We start from the raw sequence: 21,228 nt of genomic DNA on the forward strand, positions 1-21,228 counted from the left end.
AAGCTGAGATCCATTATAAGATCCTCCAAAGCTAGCTATGAAAACAAAATCACCACTAATTCCAAGGACAACCACAAAGCATTCTATAGCTATGTCAAGAATCTCAATGACAACACCCAGATCTGCTCTGAGTTACAGCACAAAGGCAAGAAAATTACAGAACCAACTGATATTGCCAACATTCTGGCAAACAGGTTCAGTGCTAACTTTACTCCCTTCTCACCCCGTAAAGGGCAAATATATATATATATATATATATATATATATATATATATATATATATATATATAGACAGGAAGAATGCAGAGTCCCTGTAATCACAACTATGCAGGTAAAAGCTGCACTCTCTAAAGCCAAAAACACAGCATCCATGGGATTGGACAACATCCCAGGCTGCATTTTACATGAACTTCAGAACGAACTGGCTCCCAACTTAAGCACCATATTCAATAATAGCCTCACATCAGGCTTTGTGCCCAGTGAATGGCTCACAGCAACAGTTGTCCCACTCCACAAAGGGGGAGCCACCACTGATCCCAGGAACTATCGACCTATTAGCCTGATGAGCCTGGTCTGCAAGGCCATGGAACGTATCATCATGGAACTCATAAACAAAGACATTGATAACCTCCAAACTCTGGATCCCACCCAGTTCGGGTTTGTGAAAGGCAGATCATGCCTCCTGAACCTGATCGATTTCTTTGAGGCAGTTACCAAAGCCGTAGATGAGGTTAAGATGGTTCACACAGCCTATCTTGACCTCACCAAGGCTTTTGACACCATCCCGCATTCTGGAATTATAGCTAAACTCACTAAACTAGGTATAAATCCCTACATCACAAGATGGGTTGCCAACTGGCTCGCTGACAGAACCCACACTGTAAAAGTTGCAGACTCCAAATCTGACCTCAAAGCAATGACAAGTAGAGTACCACAGGGTTCCATCCTGGGACCTCTCCTGTTTGGTGTCTACTTCTCTGAAGTACAGGCTAACACAGAAGGCCTCTGGCTAATGAAGTTCGCAGATGACTGCAAACTAGGAGGCATAGTGAAGTCCCCAAATGATGTGGACATCCTACAGAAGGGCCTTGCTGATACAGATTTCTGGTGTCAGAGCCATGGCCTCAAGCTCCAATGCTAAATAGTGCAGTGTCATCCCCTTTGGTAAAAACTCTGAACCCATGAACTACCACATATGCAGCAATCTACTTAACACCAAATGCGTGATAAGAGACCTTGGGACCCAGGTGGACAGTAGTCTCTCCTTTGATAGTCACATCACCACAGTAGTCAGGAAGTCCTTCTACATGTCACACCTCATCATAAAAGGGTTCTCATCCAGGAAAAAAGAGGTCATTGTTCCCCTCTACTCGACACTCATTAGACCCATTATAGAGTACAATGCCCCTTTTGGAATGTACCTCACAAGACATCTGCAGCAGCTGGAAAGACCACAGAAGTACCTTACAAAGAGGATTACTGGCCTCAAACAAATGCCTTACACTGACAGCCTCAAAAATCACCAGCTTTACTCCATAGCATATTGCCTACTCCGAGGTGATCTCTGCCTAACATATAAATCTATGTCAAACCCAGAGCTGTTGGACATGCTACACCTAAAGAAATCCCAATCCCTCCGAGCTACATGCTCTAGGGACCTAAACTTTTCACCACAATAAACAGGTCATGCTGGAGGGATAGATTCCTGTCCCAGAGACTTCCCATACTCTGGAACAGGCTACCCATCCATGTCAAGCAAAGTTCTTCATTAGCACTCTTCAAGAAAAATCTTGATGAGTGGATGGGAAATAGGAAATACACCCCGGGGATCACTTCTGTGTCTCTGCTCTGCACAGGAAAATAACTTTCTTGGGTGGTGTAAGCCAGGGAACCTTGTTAGCTAGGCTTACGTAGGCCCTTGGGCTGATAGCCTAGTACCTACCTATGAAGTTATGAACCTATGAACAGGCCCTCCTTTCGAGCCTTTTGATTCTTGTGATATAAAATGTTTGTCATGGAAGACTCTACTTCTAGTATCACTTACCTCAGCGAGAAGAGTATCTGAGTTGCAGGCCTTGAGTGTCAGGAGACCTTACTTGAACTTCCACAGGGATAGAGTAGCCCTTCGTACTGACCCTTCTTTCTTGCCCAAGGTCATTTCTGTTTTTTCCATTAACCAATCTATTGACCTGCCAGTTTTCTTCCCTCAGCATTCTAACAGAGGGGAGTACCTGTTGCACACCCTTGATGTTCATAGGCAGCTTCGTTGTTATTTAGACAAGACTAATGCTTTCAGGAAATTGGATCAATTGTTTGCAGCCTTTGCAGGACCCAGATTGGGTAAACCGGTGTCCAAAGTGACTCTATCCTCCTGGCTTAGAAATGTCATTACCTTTATCTACCATCAGATTAAGCTATCCTTACCTTCCAGAATAAAGGCTCATTCTACTAAATCGATGGCTACTTCTGTGGCTTTTCATTCCAGAGCCTCTATGGATGATATCTGTGCAGCAGCCACTTGGGCAAGAAGTCATACTTATATCACTCATTACAAATTGGATTTGGTCTCCAGGGGATGAGCATCTTTTGGTTCTATGGTGCTCAGTAATATCCTTCCTTAGGGCCACCCAGGACTCAAGTAGCTGGGACCTCTGTCCTAACAGTAAGGAATGAATAAAGATTTACAATTTCAGATAAAGAAGATAAGTCTTACCATAACGTTCCATCTGTGTTGTAGATCTTTATTCATACATTGCTTCCTGCCCTCCTTTCCCCTGCCTGGACTCCTGGTGGACTTTAGGAATTCCTGGTTAGGGTATTTGCTCAGACAAAGCCTCCTTTTGTGTTTCTCTTACTATCTCTATAATATTGGGGTGGGCAAACTCGATCTGGAGAGACTATGAGAGGGGCATTGTGGGTAGGTCTTAGATGAGAGTTTTTGGCTGATGAGAGCTTGGAAATGGCTGTGTTGGTTCCAAGGACGGAACCAAAGTCCTAACAGTAATGAATGAATAACGATCTACAACACAGATGAAACGTTATGGTAAGACATAACTTCTTTTTCTTGGCATTTTAACCTTTCAGAGTTCTGCATTGTCTTAATTATGCCTGACTGAATTATTTTATATATTTTCTGGCATTGTTTTCTGTTTCTCATCTGTCCTGAAACTGCATTGTTTTCTTTTTCTCATCTGTCCTGAAACTGCTTCCCCCTATTCCTGTGGTAAAGTTTATAAAACTGGTCTAACAGCTTTTGTGTTTTCTGATTACTTCAAGGCTTCCTGATTTAAAAATAGTTTCTGTTTATACATTCCTGCATACACTGTTGAAAACTCCTGGTGTTATGGCTGCAGTGTGATTCTCAAATATTCTGGAAATATATCGCTGATTGCTAAGTATATTTCTTGGCATTTTAATCTTTCAGAGTTCTGCAGTCTTAATTTTGCCTGACTGAATTATTGTATATATTTTCTGGCACTATTTTCTGTTTCTCATCTGTCCTGAAACTGCATTGTCTTCTGTTTCTCATCTATCCTGAAACTGCTTCCCCCCATTCCTATGGTGAAGTTTATAAAACTGGTGTAACAGCTTTTGTGTTATCTGATTGCTTCAGGACTTGCTGATTTAAAAATGGTTTCTGTTTGTAAATTCCTGTATACACTGTTGGAAACTCCTGGTGTTCTGGCTGCAGTGTGATTCTCAAACAGTCTGGAAATATATCACTGATTGATAAGTATATTTCTTGGCATTTTAACATTTCAGAGTTCTGCATTGCCTTCATTTTGCCTGACTGAATTATTTTATATATTTTCTGACATTTTCTGTTTCTCATCTGTCCTGAAACTGCATTGTTTTCTTTTTCCCATCTGTCCTGAAACTGCTTCCCCCTATTCCTGTGGTGAAGTTTATAAAACTGGTCTAACAGCTTTTGTGTTATCTGGTTGCTTCAAGGCTTGCTGATTTAAAAATAGTTTCTGTATGTAAATTCCTGCATACATTGTTTGAAACTACTGGTGTTCTAACTGCAGTGTGATTCTCAAACAATTTGGAAACATATCACTGATTGCTAAGTATATTTCTTGGCATTTTAACCTTTCAGAGTTCTGCATTGTCTTAATTTTGTCAGACAGAATTATTTTAGATATTTACTGGCATTGTTTTCTGTTTCTCAACTGTCCTGAAACTGCATTGTTTTCTGCTTATCATCTGTCCAGAAACTGCTTCCACCCTATTCCTGTGGTGAAGTTTATAAAACTGGTCTAACAGTTCTTGTGTTATCTGATTGGTTCCGAGCCTGCTGATTTAAAAGTAGTTTTTGTTTGTAAATTCCTGCATACACTGTTGGAAACTCCTGGTGTTCTGGCTGCAGTGTGATTCTGAAACAATCTGGAAATATATCGCTGATTGATAAGTATATTTCTTGGCATTTTAACCTTTCAGAGTTCTGCATTGTCTTAATTTTTCCTGACTGACGTTTTTTTTATATTTTCTGGCACTGTGTTCTGCTTCTCATCTGTCCTGAAACTGCTTCCCCTCATTACTGTGGTGAAGTTTATAAAACTTGTCTAACAGGTTTTGCGTTAACTGATTGCTTCAATGATTGCTGATTTAAAAATAGTTAGTAAATTACTGCATACACTGTTGGAAACTCCTGGTGGTCTGGCTGCAGTGTGATTCTCAAACAATCTGGAAATATATTGCTGATTGATAAGTATATTTCTTGGCATTTTAACATTTCAGAGTTTTACATTGCCTTAATTTTGCCTGACAGAATTATTTTATATATTTTCTGGCATTGTTTTCTGTTTCGTCTGTCCTGAAACTGCATTATTTTCTGTTTCTCATCTGTCCTGAAACTGCTTCCCCCCTATTCCTGTGGTGAAGTTTATAAAACTGGTCTAACAGCTTTTGTGTTATCTGATTGCTTCAAGGCTTGCTGATTTAAAATTTGTTTCTGTTTGTAAATTCCTGCATACACTGTTGAAAACTCCTGGTGTTCTGGCTGCAGTGTGATTCTCAAACAATCTGGAAATATATCGCTGATTGATAAGTATATTTCTTGGCATTTTAACCTTTTAGAGTTCTGCATTGTCTTAATTTTGCTTGACTGAATTATTTTATATATTTTCTGGCATTGTTTTTTGTTTCTCATCTGTCCTGAAACTGCATTGTTTTCTGTTTCTCATCTGTCCTGAAACTATTTCCCCCCTATTCCTGTGGTGAAGTTTATAAAACTGGTCTAATGGCTTTTGTGTTATCTGATTGCTTCAAAGCTTGCTGATTTAAAAATAGTTTCTGTTTGTAAATTCCTGCATTCACTGTTGGAAACTCCTGGTGTTCTGGCTGCAGTGTGATTCTCAAACAATCTGGAACTATATTGCTGATTGATAAGTATAATTATTGGCATTTTAACCTTTCAGAGTTCTGCATTGTCTTAATTTTGCCTGACTGAATTATTTTATATATTTTCTGGCATTGTTTTCTGTTTCTCATCTGTCCTGAAACTGCCCCCCCCCCATTCTTGTGGTGGTGTTTTAGTTGGTGGCTTTGCAGTTGCCCTCCCCTACTGTAAATTTGATCTGGAACACCCCTCCCAGTCTGGCGTTCACTCTACGTAATACAGAGAGAACATCTGAGAAGGCCAACCCACTTAGATTCTTAACCTTGAATTTTTCTTAAGCTCCTTCTTCCTCTCTTTTTGCACTTTACTTAAAAAAATTGCATTTTATTTTGCTTTTGCTTCTTCTAAAAAGTACTCAATTTTATTTATTCTGCTCCATTTATTACTGCTTGGTAGTAGCCTGATTAAATTGTTACTGTTACTCTAAGCCTTTTGGTTTAAGCACTTGGGCTCCAGACCATTTGTTTTACATTAAGAAAGTTTGTGGTCTGCACTGTTGTGGCAGGACAGATAGCTTACATCCTTCTAATTTGGGAATTGCTGATTGAAAGCTCAGTGTCTATTATTCTAAAAGTGTATTAGTTCTGGTTAAAGCACTTGGGCTTCAGGTCAGTTATTTTTCATTAAGATGGTTTGTGGTCTGCACTCTTCTGAGAGGAGAGGCTAGGTACTGCCCTTCTGAGCTGGAAATTTCTGGTTAAAGGCTTATTGTGCCTGTTTATTTGAACTGTTTGTTTCTGAAATTGGTGCGCCTTGGTTGATGTAGCACAGACTAGATTCAGGCATCCTGAATCTAGTTTTGTTTGTATAACTTGAGCACTAATCCAGGCCATCCCTTTTGTAGAAGGTTCCCCTGCATCCTAGTGGCAGGAGTGTGCAGTTAGAACTTGTCTAATTGAAGACTGCTGGAGCAGGGCTCAGTTTTTAGCTTTTTTACTGGTTAATTGGGTAATTTGTTTAAATCAGTTTGCTCGTTTTCTATTGTTATATAAAAAAATTTGCAGGGGGGGGAATCCTGAATGGCTAACTGAAATCAGCAGTATTTTAGAGCTCCATATAGCTAGTTAAATAAAACAGGAAAAATATTATTTTTTTTCTTCAAAGTATAAGATCTTATTGATAAAGGACTAATTTACATAATTAGAAACTTTAAAGTTTTACAAATATTTTCCTGTTAAAAAGTTTGGAGATATATTTGCTTGTTAAAATGAGCAACTCAAGGAATTCTCACTAGGATACTGCCTTAAAGAAGGAACTACAACAGATGACATCTACCCTGCAGGAGTTGTCTTTGAAGATGGATGATAATAAAGAGAACCTAGAAAATCTTAAAACAAGCAGTCAAAAACAGGCTGACACCCTCAAGGAAATATTACAACAACACCAGACAAGGATAACATGAATAGAAGTTTTTCTAAATGACTTAGAAAGCAGACTTAAGGAAGAGGAAACATAGAAAAAACTGCTTCTTAAACAAAACACTTGGTTGGTTAATAAAGCAGATGACTTTGAAAATAGGGAGAGGAGAAATAACATCAGGATTTTCTGATTACCTGAAAACACAGAAGGTGAAGGTATTATTTCCTTTTTATTAAGCCGGATGCCTGACTTTTTAAATTTAAAAGAAGGACTTTCCTTTGGAATTGAAAGGGCGCATAGAGCTCTTGAGAAACCTGCCACTAATTCAAACTATCCTCCTAGGTCAATAATTATCAAATTTCTTTCATACTTGGACAAGGAACTGATTTTAAGATCTGCTTGGAGGAAGGCACCCCTAAAATATAAACAGAGCCTGATAAGATTTGATAACGACTATTCATCTAGAATAATGGAACATAGGAGAAAAGTGTGCCCAATGATAACGTTTCTGAAACAAAATAACATCAAAGCACAACTTGCATATCTAGCTAAGATAAGAATACTACTGTATGCCAATGAGATGAGGACTTTATTGACTTAGAGGAAGCCTCTTCACTTATTAAAACTAATAATGTGATTACTTTACCAGAAGATATGGATTGGATGTCACCTCTCAAGAGAACAAAAGAAACAAATGTCTGGACAGACGTCAAAAAGAAGAAGCAAAAGACTAATACTATTACAGCCAAATCTCTCAAAGCATCTACTATGATATGAATTGTTTTAACATTACTTTAAAGGACCAATTTTACTGCTTGGAATTTTAAAACAAAGGTTACTAACTACTGGAATCTTTATCTATATTTTTTTGAAAATAGATGACACATGAGAGTTTTCACATTACCTCAGGTATGTAAAACAGGGTACTTTTCTTTAACAGAAGTAGGATTATGTAGAACATAAAATATTTATACTGTAAATCAACATACATAGTATATGTGTATTTTCTCTTAATTTTCTCTTTCCTTTCTATCTCTCCTCTCTTTTCTCATTATTTATTTTAACTGCATCTTGTCTCCTTTTTTAAATTCTCTCTTATTTACTATACTAATATAGTCTGTATATATTTAATAACTCACTATCTATACATAGATACATAATAGTCTAAAATAATCTAGTTTTAAGGTAGACTAATTGGAATAGTGAACTTAATTGTTATTACAATATTTATTATAGTAATGATAGTCACTTATGCTTATTAAGATTGGGGACATGTTCGTGATTAACTCTGAAATGTTCCATTCATGTACATATGTCCTTTAAATTATTTCCTTTTAGTATTAACAAATATATAAAATAAATAAAAGAGGGGAAAATGTACCATTGGTTAAGAGAAGTGAAGCTTTCTTCACATTATATTTGTGTTGCCATAGCAACAGTAAACAACTGCTGCAGTTTCCAAGGACACTATGAACCTATGAAGTGCATTAAGCCTCACAGATAACATAAGAAAAAGTAATGTTGTTTAGTTATTAAAATGAAAAACAACCTAAGTAAGGTAAAATAAATACATAATAGGACTATTTGTAAAAATTTTATGATTTAACCTCATAGGGTTACATATTCCTGGAAACACAAAGTACAGTTGTGTACTCTTACCATAAATGTAGATGTTTGAGTGTGTTCACTGTTGCAGTCATGACTGTAGGGTTCTTCCTGCCAGCAGCAGCCCTCGATTGGCCAGAATCCCAAAGTCTGGATTGGGTGTCAGCTGAGGTTGCTTTTATGCTGACGTCAATGATGCGCCGGAAGTATAAAGACCTCAGCCAATGCCATTACCCCAGTTTTTCTTGCCCCAGATGTCAGGTGCCCAAAACCTCAGCAGCCAAAATACCTCATAACAGACAATACTCAAAGAAAAAACAAAAGAAAGAGTAGGAGGGAGGGTAATGCAGACTGCAACAGTGAACGCACATGAACATCTACATTTATGGTAAGAGTACACAACTTTACTATGTCCTTCGTGGTTCACTGTTGCAGTCATGACTGTAGGGTTGAGTCCCAAAGCTAAGAAAGGGTGGCTGGAGGAGAAACCGAAGGAGCGGCCACAAAACCTTGCAAAACCGCAGAAGCAAAACCAGCCCCAGATTTAGAATAGAGAGGGAGGTTGTAATGCTTAGAAAATGTATGCACAGAACTCCAAGTAGCAGCCTCTAAAATATCCTTAGTAGGAACCCCACAAAGAAAGGCTGCTGAAGTAGCAGTAGCCCAGGTAGAATGAGTCCTAATATTAACAGGAACTGGATTGCCATGACAAAAGTAACATAACTTGATGCAGTGGGCAATCCACTTAGAAATAGTTTGCTTAGTGATTGCTTTCCCTAGAACAGTAGGAGCATAAGCGACAAACAATTGGTCAGATTTCCTGAATATCTTGGTCCTGTCCAGGTAAAAACGAAGCTGCCTGTGCACGTCCAAAGAGTGCAAAAGACTTTCTTCCTGACTTTGAGGATTAGAATAAAAAGTAGGCAAATGAATAGTCTGATTCAAGGCCACTGCCGAAACCACCTTAGGCATAAAGGTGGGATTAGTCCTTAGGGATACCCTGTCCTGATGAAAAATAATGAAGGGTTCCACAGCCATGAGTGCTTGCAATTCTGAAATTCTTCTAGCAGAGATTATAGCTAAAAGAAAAGCAGTTTTCCAAGACAAAAAATTTAAATCCGTGGAAGCTGCAGGTTCAAAAGGAGACAAGGTTAATTTTTTCCAAAACATAGTTAAGATCCCAAGTGGGAACAGGTGCTCTTTTAGGGGGCCGAACATTCTTAGCCCCTCTAAGAAATTGTTTTAGTAATGGATGAGAAAAAATCGGAGGATCTGTATTGTAATGTGCAGAAATAGCAGAAGCATGAAGCTTAATGGATGAAAAAGATAGGCCCGTATGTAACAACTCTGCCAGATACTATAAAATCAGAGGAATGTTCGGAACAGTAGAATCACCACCTTGGACTTGATTCCAGCAGCAAAATCTTTTCCATTTACCTGCATAAGATTTCCTAGTGCTGGGCCGTCTAGCTTCAAGGATTACATTCATTACCTGTGTGGAAAGAGTAGAGGTGTTTACAGACCCTGGATCCACCAGGCAGCTAGATTCAGAGTTTTGACATGACTGTGCAGGATCCGGCCATCCTGTTGAGACAGTAGATGAGGGATTTGAGGCAGAATCCAGGGAGGCTCCTGAACTAGGTTCATCAGAGTGGAATATCAGAATTGTCGAGGCCAATTGGGAGCCAGTAAAATCATTTGCGGTCTGTCCTGTTTTATCTTCAGAAGTACCCGAGATAGAAGAGGAAAAGGAGGAAAAGCATATACTGAGAGGTGTTTCCAACTGAATGAGAGGGCATCCACTTGCCATGCTAGTTTGTGGTAGGTCCTGGTGCAGAATGTTGGAAGTTGATGATTCTGAGGGGATGCAAAAAGATCTATGTCCGGACATCCCCATGCCTGTACTATCATCCTGAATATCCGAACATCCAACATCCATTCGATGTGGATCCGAAAGTGTCCTGCTCAATGTGTCTGCCAGAGTGTTGTCTTTTCCTGGAAGGAATTGTGCCTGTAAGTGGACTCTGCAGGTCAGTGCAGTGTACCACAAAGCCATGGCTAACCTGCACAGGGCATAAGAGTGAGAGCCCCCCTGCTTGTTTATGTACCACATTACTGTAGTGTTGTCTGTCTTTATCAACAATTGCCCTGGTAAAAGAAAGTCCCTGAAGGCTATCAGAGCATTCTGAATGGCGAGCATCTCCTTCAAATTTATGTGCAGGTGAATTTGCTCCTTTGTCCAAACACCCTGAAGACATCTTCCGTGCATGTGGGCTCCCCAGGCATAATCTGAAGCATCCGTTGTCAGAACTTGGTTGGTTGGTGGAGGACAAAAAGGCCTCCCCTTGTTCTGGAGACAGGCTTCGGCCCACCAAAGAAGCTCTTGCTGTAGACAAGGCAAAATCGTGATCACTGTTTCCGAACTGTGGTAATGCTGAGACCACACACTCTTGAGGTACCACTGTAGTTTCCTCATATGCAGTCTTGCATATGGTATTAGGAGAATGCAGGAAGCCATGTAACCTAAAGCCTGCAGAATCTTTCTTGCAGTCAGCTGTTTCATTGAAGCCAGGTGTTGGAAAAAAGAAGCCAGTTGCGCTTTTTTGTCTGGTGTCAAGGAAGCCATCTGGGTTGTAGTACTCAGAAGAGCACCCAGGAAAGTAATTTGTTGTGTGGGCACCAGATTTGACTTCTTTAGATTCACTGTGAATCCGAGGTACTGTAGAAGATGCTGCACAAAAGCTAGATGCTGAAGTAGAGTGTCTTTGTTGTCCGCTTGAATAAGACAGTCGTCCAGATAAGGGTATATTTGAATCCCCTTCTGTCTGCAAAATGCCATCATTGGTGCCAGTGCACTTTGTAAAGACCCTGGGTGCAGTAGATAAGCCAAAGGGCAGCACAGAGAACTGGTAATGCTTCGAGCCCGCTTTGAATCTCAGATACCTTCTGCACTCTCGCCTTATAGGAATATGCAGGTAAGCTTCCTTTAAGTCCAGAGTCACCAACCAAGCGTTCTTGCCCAACATAGGCAGCAGCTGCTGCAGAGTGAGCATCTTGAATTTTGGTACATCCAGGAAGGTGTTTAGTACGGAAAGGTCCAGAATTGGTCTCCGCAAATTTTCCTTCCTGGGAATCAGGAAAAGTCTTGAATAAAAACCTTGCCCTATTTCTAAATTTGGTACCAATTCTATGGCCCTCATAGCTAAGAGGGACTGAACCTGCAGTTGTGCCTCTGCCCATTGATGATTTGGCAGATCTGGCCAACCGTTCGGTTTTGGCAAGGTGTGGAAATGAAATCTGTAACCTCTTGAGGCTATGTCCAGAACCCATTTGTCCCGGGTTATGCGGCCCCAATTTTGATAAACAAGAGAAATCTTTCCTCCCAAAGGTGCTTCCAGGAGAGGAGCCCCTGGAACCAGAAAGGGAGAGTCATAAAGACGGTTTCCGGTAGGGTTAAGACTTATCTTCACCAACTTTGGGAGAGGGGGCAGTCCACTGCCTATTCCTAAAAATGGTTTGTGCCTGTCCCCTACCTCTGGAACACCTGAATCTGCTTCTCTGAGGCCTGTCCAAGTTCGTAAAGGACCAAGGTTTAGCTGGCCAGTGCCTGCTAAATCTAGGAGGTTGCACCTGTAGAAAATCCTTAACCGTCTGCATAGATTTGGCTTTGTCCTCCATTTTCTTTAATACCTCTTCAGCTTTGGTCCCAAACAAAACATCGTGCTGCAAAGGGGCATCCAAAAGTTTGGCTTTAACCTGATCCGGCAAGCTTTGTTCCTTTAACCAAGCATGTCTTCTATTAACTGCGCCAGTTGTTGCAGTCCTACAAGAAGCTTCCAAAGAATCAAAACCACAATGCAGGGTATGTTTACCCACTTGTTCAATAGCATGCAATAAATCCTGTAACTCCTTATCATCTGCACCAATAGAAACAGCTGACATCTTTTGTTTAAATACAGACAAAAGGTATTGTTGATACTTTAGCATATGAAATTGACAGTTCAAAGCTCTAATAGACAATGTAGCAGAAGTATAAACTTTTTTACCCCATCTTTCCAAAGCCCTGGACTCTCTCTGTCAGAGGGAATAGGATGTTTAGCAGAGGCCGCTTTAACACCCTTAGGGCCCTGAGAAATTGTTTCCAGATCAGGTGAAAGATTCTTAAAAAGAAACTTGTGAGAATCTGGAACCCTATAATACCTATCCGGTTTGACCGGAGCAGGGGGAAAAGAATCAGGAGAGAGGGAAGCTTCTGAAAAAAACATCATCTACAATGTCCAATACAGGGGGAATAGCAAGAGGCTTATGCTGAGGGAAAAGAAGAAAATCCCTAAGCCTTTTCTTGGTTTCAGAGAATTCCTGCCCTTCCCAGTGAAAATGCTCCCTCATATCATGCAAAGTTTCACCGAAAGAATAATCCTCAGGAGGAGAGGCTGAAGGAAAGGAATCTTCAGCATCAGAATCCTCATAAGGAGGAAAGGAACAATCCTGCTCAAGGGAAGAAGCAGAAGAAACAGAAATTTGGTCTGAAGAATCATAATCGGACTGTAATCTAGGCTTTTTGTCAGGAGGGGGATGAGAACCCCTGATCATAGATAACAAATCTTCAGCCATCCTAATCATCTGCCTTTGAGGCCTAGGACCCTGATCAAAAGGTGTCTCTGCTTGCCATTTCTGTTTAGCTGGAGCCTTAGTCATTGTCTTAGAATGCAAAACTAAATCCATATTTACATGAAGCTGTGAAGGCCTGAAAACTCCCTCAGAAGCCGGTACCTGCCTACCGGCTCCGGACCCAACTGAGGGAGTAGTATCCAAAGGTCCATTCCCTGGCAATCCTGAAGGCCCCATCAGCTCCACACCGGAGTTGGTACAGGCAATTGGTTCAAAAGAGGCGGACGACAGGGGCTGCAAAGGCGCCTCACTGATGACCGACGAACCAGCAACTGGCAATAACTGAGTAATATCCTCTGCTTTGGACCTCGGAGGCCTGTCTTTATCTTTGCGCCTCTTACACACACCAGAAGCCGGAAAAGAATCCGCAGACATATTATAATTAAACCTTTTACCAAAATAGTAGAAGGAAAAGTCGTACCTATGCCTAATAGTACGCTGATTAAATCTAGCACAAAACCCACAATTAGCAACCTCGTGGTCAGGCCCCAGGCAGGGAATACAATAAGAGTGAAAATCCCTATGAGGTATTTGTTTCCCACAAGAAATACAATTATTAACTTTTTCTGACTTCTGACTGGAGCAAGAAAAAGACCTCCCCAACAGGGTACTTATCTTATAAAATGAAAAATCCTGGAAGTAAATCCAAAAACAGACAGGAGTAGGCTGACCGACATCAGCAAACTGCTCAGGGCACCGCGCGGCAAGAAAGACTGGGGTAATGGCGACGGCTGAGGTCTTTATATTTCCGGCGCATTGACGTCAGGATAAAAACAACCTCAGCTGACACCCAGTCCAGACTTTGGGATTCTGGCCGATCGAGGGCTGCTGCTGGCAGGAAGAACCCTACAGTCATGACTGCAACAGTGAACCATGAAAGGCATCTGAAATGTTCCCAAGCTACATGTGCACTTAAATGTAGCTGCTTGATTAAAAAGTATTACTCAGTTTAACATGTTGATTCCACAAGCTGTTTGCACTGTAAAAGTTACATTTTATATGTTACTTGAAATTGACAGTCTCTAGAGCACATGAAAATATACATATTACTTTTTGCAACATGTTATCATTGCAGTTACCTCACACTCTGTACAAACTCACTTGGCAACTGATAGCTATTCATTTAAAATATCAGTTTAAATATTAAATGTGCCCTTGAAATGCTACTGACATTTTGACAAAATATAATCTGAACTGCAAAATGAATGACCTGAAAAAAGTGAAGTAATGCATAGATTTCAAAGACAGTTCTTGACACTACAGTATAAGTAAAAATGTATATTCACAAGGAAGTATTAAAATGTTTCAGTCTTCCAGTTAAAATAGCTTACTGTCAACATTTTGCGATATCAGAAAGTTTGAAGAGCTAGGAAATTACTATTATTTGTCTTTATAATGGTTATTAGACTGATGTTAGACTCTGCTTTGTTTAATGAATTGTGACACATGTTTATGAGGAAAAGTGGACTCAATTACTTACATTGGACTACACATTCCTGGAAACTCAACTACCAAGCAACTCAACTGAAATGTCCCCAAATTACTTGTGAACGTAAATGAAACTGCCTGATTAATAAGCATAACTTACTTTAACAATCTGAATCCATAAGCTATCTGCTCTATATATGCTACATTATATATGCCACTTGCATATGACAGTCTGTAGAGCACACGAAAAAATACATATTGTAATTTTATTAGCCTTTTTGGCTGATTTCTATCCCTTTCAACTTTCTGGCTTCAAAACGCATGTGTTTGCGTATTTTTCGCATCATGCAGCACCGCGGGGCTACAGTTAAACTATTCCAGGTGCCAGAAAGTCTGCTCTTCAAATTTTCCCTTACAACTAGCTGGTTTCTCAGTAGTAGCACTAAAATCTGAACCCCTGTGACTAGCACTTGCTCTAGAACCTGCTGGAAAGCACTAAGAAGCCTTAAACTGATACAAGCACTCAACTCTCCTTATTAATAAGGAGAAATTAATCATAGGCACTAAACAGCCTATAATTGCAAAGTACCTTGCTTAGGTAAGGGAAAACAGCTCCTGTACTTTTCCAAAAAAAGCTCCAAACCAGACATGTCCAAGGGTCAGCTTCTGTTGATTTCCCCTGTCCACCTGGTGAATCTGGGCATACTGGGGCAATGCAGCAATTGCCTCATGTACACAGACAACCCTCTCCTCCTACCACCCAATACTACAACCTGTGAGAGATGCACTTACATAGCCAAACTGGAAGCAAAGCTGTCTCCACCCAAGATTGTGCTAGACAGTCAAGAGGAGAAGGTTAACACCCCCACTACACCTCAAGCAACACATAGCCCTTCTAAACTCACACCATTAACACCCACACATAGCAACACTAAATCCGCATATGTGGAGGCCCTTAACTGTAAACTTCCCAAGCAACAAGGACCTCCGAAGCTGAAATGCAAACAAACACCAATCACAACCAAAGTGTCACATAGCTCACAACATCAATGTGCCACCCAGCAACAGCCCCTAAGGCAAGACAACGTACCTAACACTTTAGTCATAGGTGACTCTATAGTCAGGCACACTGATGTCCCACTCACCAGGCTGAACAAGGAGAAAATTACAGTGAGCTGCCTGTCGGGTGCCAGGATCCACCACATAACTCATGCACTCAAGTCACTCCACAACAAGTACAGATATGACTGCCATTGTCCATGTTAGAGTGAATGACTAGAGATGTACCTCCCTGGACTACATGAAAAGAGACATGGAAGAGCTCTCGGATCATGTAGCCCAGGCAGGTATGACCCTAGCCTTGAGTAGCATCCTGCCTTTACCCAGAATGATGCCACAATATAAGGACAAAATGACTGACTTCAGCAATTGGCTAAGCTTCTGGTGTCATTCAAAGGGGATCCAGTATCTGTCTGCCTGGGATGATATGATCGACAGACCACAATGCTTTGCCAGAGATGGTCTGCACCTGTCACCCCTGGGATTCAGGTTACTGGCTAAGGCTCTTGCCAACCCTATAGTGCCTTTTTTAGGCAAAGTTCAAAGGACAAAGCCACCACCATAACAGGTACAAGCATGCAAAATCTGAAGGTAATGCTACTCAATGCTAGAAGTCTAAACCTCAAAATGCACTCTCTCGAGGCACTCCTAAAAATGGAGAACATCAATATCTGTGCAGTAACTGAGACCTGGTTCAAGGCTCCAGAGAGCACCCCTGCAATACCAGGCTACAACTCTTACCACACTTTTCGGCCACCAAACCAGGATCAAAACACTAAAGGTGGAGGAGTGTCCATATTCACCAAGGATATTCACACCACCAGGTTAGTTGCCCAACACAATGCATCTGAAATTCTCCAGGTGAAACTAACACTAGGTAAGACTGCAATCCAAATTGTAGCTTGCTACAAATCTCCCACCATGCCCCATGATTCTCACTACACCTTTCTAAACATACTGGAAAATATTAATATACAACCAAACACCCTAATACTGGGTGATTTCAACTACCCTGCCATTAACTGGGAAAACTACTTGTGTACCAATACCTTTGCCCAACTGTTCTTGGAATTCATAAATTCCAATGCCCTGGATCAACTAATCCATAGTCCCACCAGGGCTCCGATATCCTAGACTTGGTCATTACCAACATGGGAAATCGATGCTCCACACCTATGGTCACCCCCTCATTGGTCAGGTCAGACCATAAGCTAATCACTCTTAACATCTACATCCCACCACCACCCTCCCAGTAAGGAAACCTCCATAAAAAACTTCTCCAAAGCCAACTTCATGCTACTCAAGTCAGAAGTTACAAACTAAATGTCACCCACGCAGACGGGAACTGAAAGTTTGGCTGCTGAGTCCTAGACTAAGGCACTGTACAAGCACATCCACTCATGCATGAATCATGCCATTCCAAATAGAACCAAGATGCTCTCCTCCAAAAAAAGGAGCCAATCTGGTGGTCCCCTGCCATAAACAAACTTTACAACAAAAGGAAGAAACTGTTGCAGAAAGAGGAAAATCCCAGGATGCAAAAAACTCCCTTACCAGCCTAAGTAAGAAACTGAGATCCCTCATAAAATCCTCCAAAGCTAGTTATGAAAATAAAATTGCCAAAGTTTCCAAAGACAACCACAAGGCATTTTATAATTATGACAAGAATCTAAATGGCAATGCTCAGATCTGCTCTGAGCTACAACAGAATGGCATTAAATATACTGATCCCAAGGATATTGCCAATATCCTGGCAGATCAATTCAGTGCCAGCTTCACCCCCCTCTCAACCCCTAAATGGCCCACCTCAATACCGGAAGATTGCCAAATTCCACTAATAACATCCACACAGGTAACAAACGCACTCTCCAAAGCTAAGAATACAGCATCCATGGGACCAGATGACATCCCGGGCTGTGTACTACATGAACTATAAAATGAACTGGCACCTCACCTAAGTGTCATGTTTAATCATACCCTCACCTCAGGCTTCATGCCCACTGAGTGGCGCACAGCTACAGTTATCCCACTCCACAAGGGGTGATCCAACTTGGATCCCGGGAACTACCACCCCATCAGTCTGATGAGCCTGATCTGCAAGGCCATGGAACGTATTATCATGGAATTTATAAACAAAGACATTGGCAACCTTCAAACACTGGACCCCACCCAGTTTGGGTACGTGAAGGGCCGATCTTGTCTCCTGAACCTGATTGACTTCTTCAGATCAGTCTCTAGAGCCGTGGACAATGGTAAGGCAGTCCACACAGCCTATCTGGACCTCACCAAGGCCTTTGACACCATCCTCCACTCTGGAATCATAGATAAACTTACTAAGCTGGGCATTAATCCCTATGTCACTCAATGGGTTGCCAACTGGCTTACTGACAGAACCCATACTGTAAAAGTAGCTGACTCCAAATCCAGCTCCAGACAGGTGACAAGTGGAGTACCTCAGGGTTCATTCCTGGGACCTCTCTTGTTTGGGATCTACTTCTCTGAAGTACAGGCCAACACTAAGGGACTCTGGCTAACAAAGTTTGCAGATGACTGCAAACTGGGAGCCATTACTGAATCCTCAAATGATGTCGATACTCTACAAAAGGGCCTTACAGAAACAGATGCTTGGTGCCAGAGCCCTTGGCTCAAGCTCAATGCCAAGAAATGTATAGTTATCCCCTTTGGGAAAAAACATGTACCCAGTGAATTACCACATAGGTGGCAGTACACTAAACACCGAAAGTGTGATAAGAGACTTAGGGACACAGGTGGACAGTGGTCTCACCTTCAATAACCACATTGCCACAACAGTCAGGAAATCCTTCTATGTGGCACACCTCATCACTAAGGGCTTTTCATCCAGAAAAAAGTAGGTCATTGTCCCACTGTACTCATCCCTCATTAGACCCATTATAGAATACAACACCCCATTTGGTATGTACCTCTCAAGACATCTGCAACAACTGGAAAGGTCGCAGAAATACCTCACTAAAAGAATCACAGGCCTAAAGCAGATGCCCTATGCTGACCACCTTAAAAAACTCCAGCTATACTCTGTTGCATATCGTCTACTCTGAGGCGATCTCTGCTTAACGTACAAGGCCATGTCAAACCCAGAGCTGTTGGACATGCTACATTTAAAGAAATCCCAATCCCTTAGAGCTACATACTCCAGGGATCTAAACCTTGTCATCACAATAAATAAAACATGCTGGAGGGATAGGTTCCTGACCAAGAGACTCCCCAGACTTTGGAATAGACTGCCCATACATGTCAAGCAGAGTACCTCTTTGGCCCTCTTCAAAAGGAACTTTGATGATTGGATGGGAGAAAGGAAATTCACCCTAGGGATCATGTCAGTCACCCTGCTAGACAGGGTTCCAGGGAAATAAATAGTGTGGGAAGAAATAGCCAGGGAATTGTTATGGCTAGGCTTGTATAGGCCCTAGGGCCGATAGCCTAGTACCAACCTATGAACCTATGGGTTATTGCCATCTATGCAAGTCCTGTAAGGTACCCATCCATACCTTCATGAGATTATTCTGGTACATAGACTGAGAAGTATGTCAAAATGTATACCCAAATATTTAAGGGAGTAGTTAATTTTGAAAGGGGATTCTGTGAATGAATATTCTTTATGACCTGATGGGTTTATAGGGAAAATCAGTGATTTCTTTGGATTTATTAAATAGTTTGAAACTTTAAAAAAGGAGTATATTTTATCGGCTAATCTCCTAATGTCTGAGATGGGGTGTTCAAAATAGATATTTAAGTCATCTGCGTAAGCTGATAAATTTGTCTTGACATTTAAAGTTTTGAGGATGGAGTGAAATGTAATTTGGGATATTATGAGAAGTAGGGGCTCGAGGTAGAGGTTAAAAAGATATGACGACAAGGGAAATCCCTGTCTAATTCCATTCAATATTTGGATGGGCTTAGATAAGGTCTTATTAATATAGAGATAGGTATAGGTTTTACTGTACATGTTTTCAATAATGTTGATAAGACTTTTAGGGATATTGAAGTAAGACATGGCAGTGTAGTACAGGCTAACACAGAAGGTCTTTGGCTAACTAAATTCACAGATGACTGCAAACTAGGACCCATAACTGAAACTCCTAACGATATAGACATCCTACAAAAGGGCCTCACTGAGACAGATGCCTGGTGTCAAAGCCATGGTCTCAAGCTCAATGCCAAAAAGTGCATTGTCATCCCCTTTGGTAAAAACTCTGTACCCATGAACTACCACATAGGCGGTAGTCTACTTAACACCGAAAGTGTGATCAGAGACATTGGGACACAGGTGGACAGTAGTTTCTCCTTTGATAATCACATCGCCACAGTGGTCAGGAAATCCTTCTATGTAGTACACATCACAAAAGGTTTCTCATCCAGAAAAAAAGTGGTCATTGTTCCCCTCTACTCATCACTCATTAGACCCATTATAGAGTACAACGCCCCTTTTGGTATGTACCTCACAAGACATCTACAACAACTGGAAAGGCCACGGAAATACTTCACAAAGAGGATTACTGGCCTCAAACAGATGCCCTAAGCAGACCGACTCAAAAAATTCCAGCTTTACTCTGTTGCATATCGCCTACTCAGAGGTGATCTCTGCCTAACATACAAAGTTATGTCAAACCCAGATCTGTTGGACATGCTCCACTTAAAGAAATCCCAATCCCTCCGAGATACATGCTCTAGGGACCTAAACCTTGTCACCACAGTAAACAGAACATGCTGGAGGGATAGATTCCTGTCCCAGAGACTTCCCATACTCTGGAACAGACTACCTATCTATGTCAAACAGAGTTCCTCATTAGCACTCTTCAAGAAAAATCTTGATGATTGGATGGGTAATAGGAAATTTACCCTGGGGATCACTTCTGTGGTTCTGCTTGACAGGGGCACAGGAAAATAATTTTCTTGGGTGGCAAAAGCCAGGGTACCTTTTTTGACTAGGCTTGTATAGGCCCTAGAGCTAATAGCCTAGTACCTACCTATGAACCTATGAATAAGAATTTCCGATTTACCCTATCAAAAGCTTTGCAGGCATCAAGTATTAGCCCATATTTAGGGGTATAGTTTTTCCTGTTAAGATGCACCATAGCATCTAATGTTAAGGTATTGTCCCACGTCTGTCTATTCGTCATGAAACCTGTTTGTCCGGAGAGATTATATGAAGCATGACTTTTTTCATTCTTTTGGATAAAATTGAAGAGAGAATTTTAATATCTACATTTAATAGGGATATGGATCTGTAGTTATGTGGGTTAGACTTATCTATGGGGTTTTTAGGTGTGAAAATTGTTTTAGAATTATTGAGATGATAGTCAGATATGCCATAAGTTTTGATATGGTTGTATATTTTCAGTAATATGGGTGACATGGAAACTATAAAAGTTTTATAAAATTCTGAGGTGTATCCATCCAGTCCGGGTGCTTTCCCTTTTTTCGGTCTTCCTATGGCATCAGTCACTTCTTATAAAGCAAGGGGAGCATCTAGGAATTCCACATACTGTTTACTTAATTTAGGGAATGTTATTTTATTAAGGAATTCTGCTATGCCATCAGAGGAGGATTGTTGGTTATTCATGCTATATAATTCAGAGTAGATCAGGTGAAGTATCTCAAGTATTTGGGTATCAGTTTTAAATACCTTATCCTGGTAATGAAGAAGCAAAATTCTATCTGTTTCC

The sequence above is a fragment of the Protopterus annectens genome, chromosome 2.part2 (genome assembly GCF_019279795.1).
Source record: "Protopterus annectens isolate FY-2018-M chromosome 2.part2, PAN1.0, whole genome shotgun sequence".
In the NCBI taxonomy this organism is placed as follows: domain Eukaryota; kingdom Metazoa; phylum Chordata; order Ceratodontiformes; family Protopteridae; genus Protopterus; species Protopterus annectens.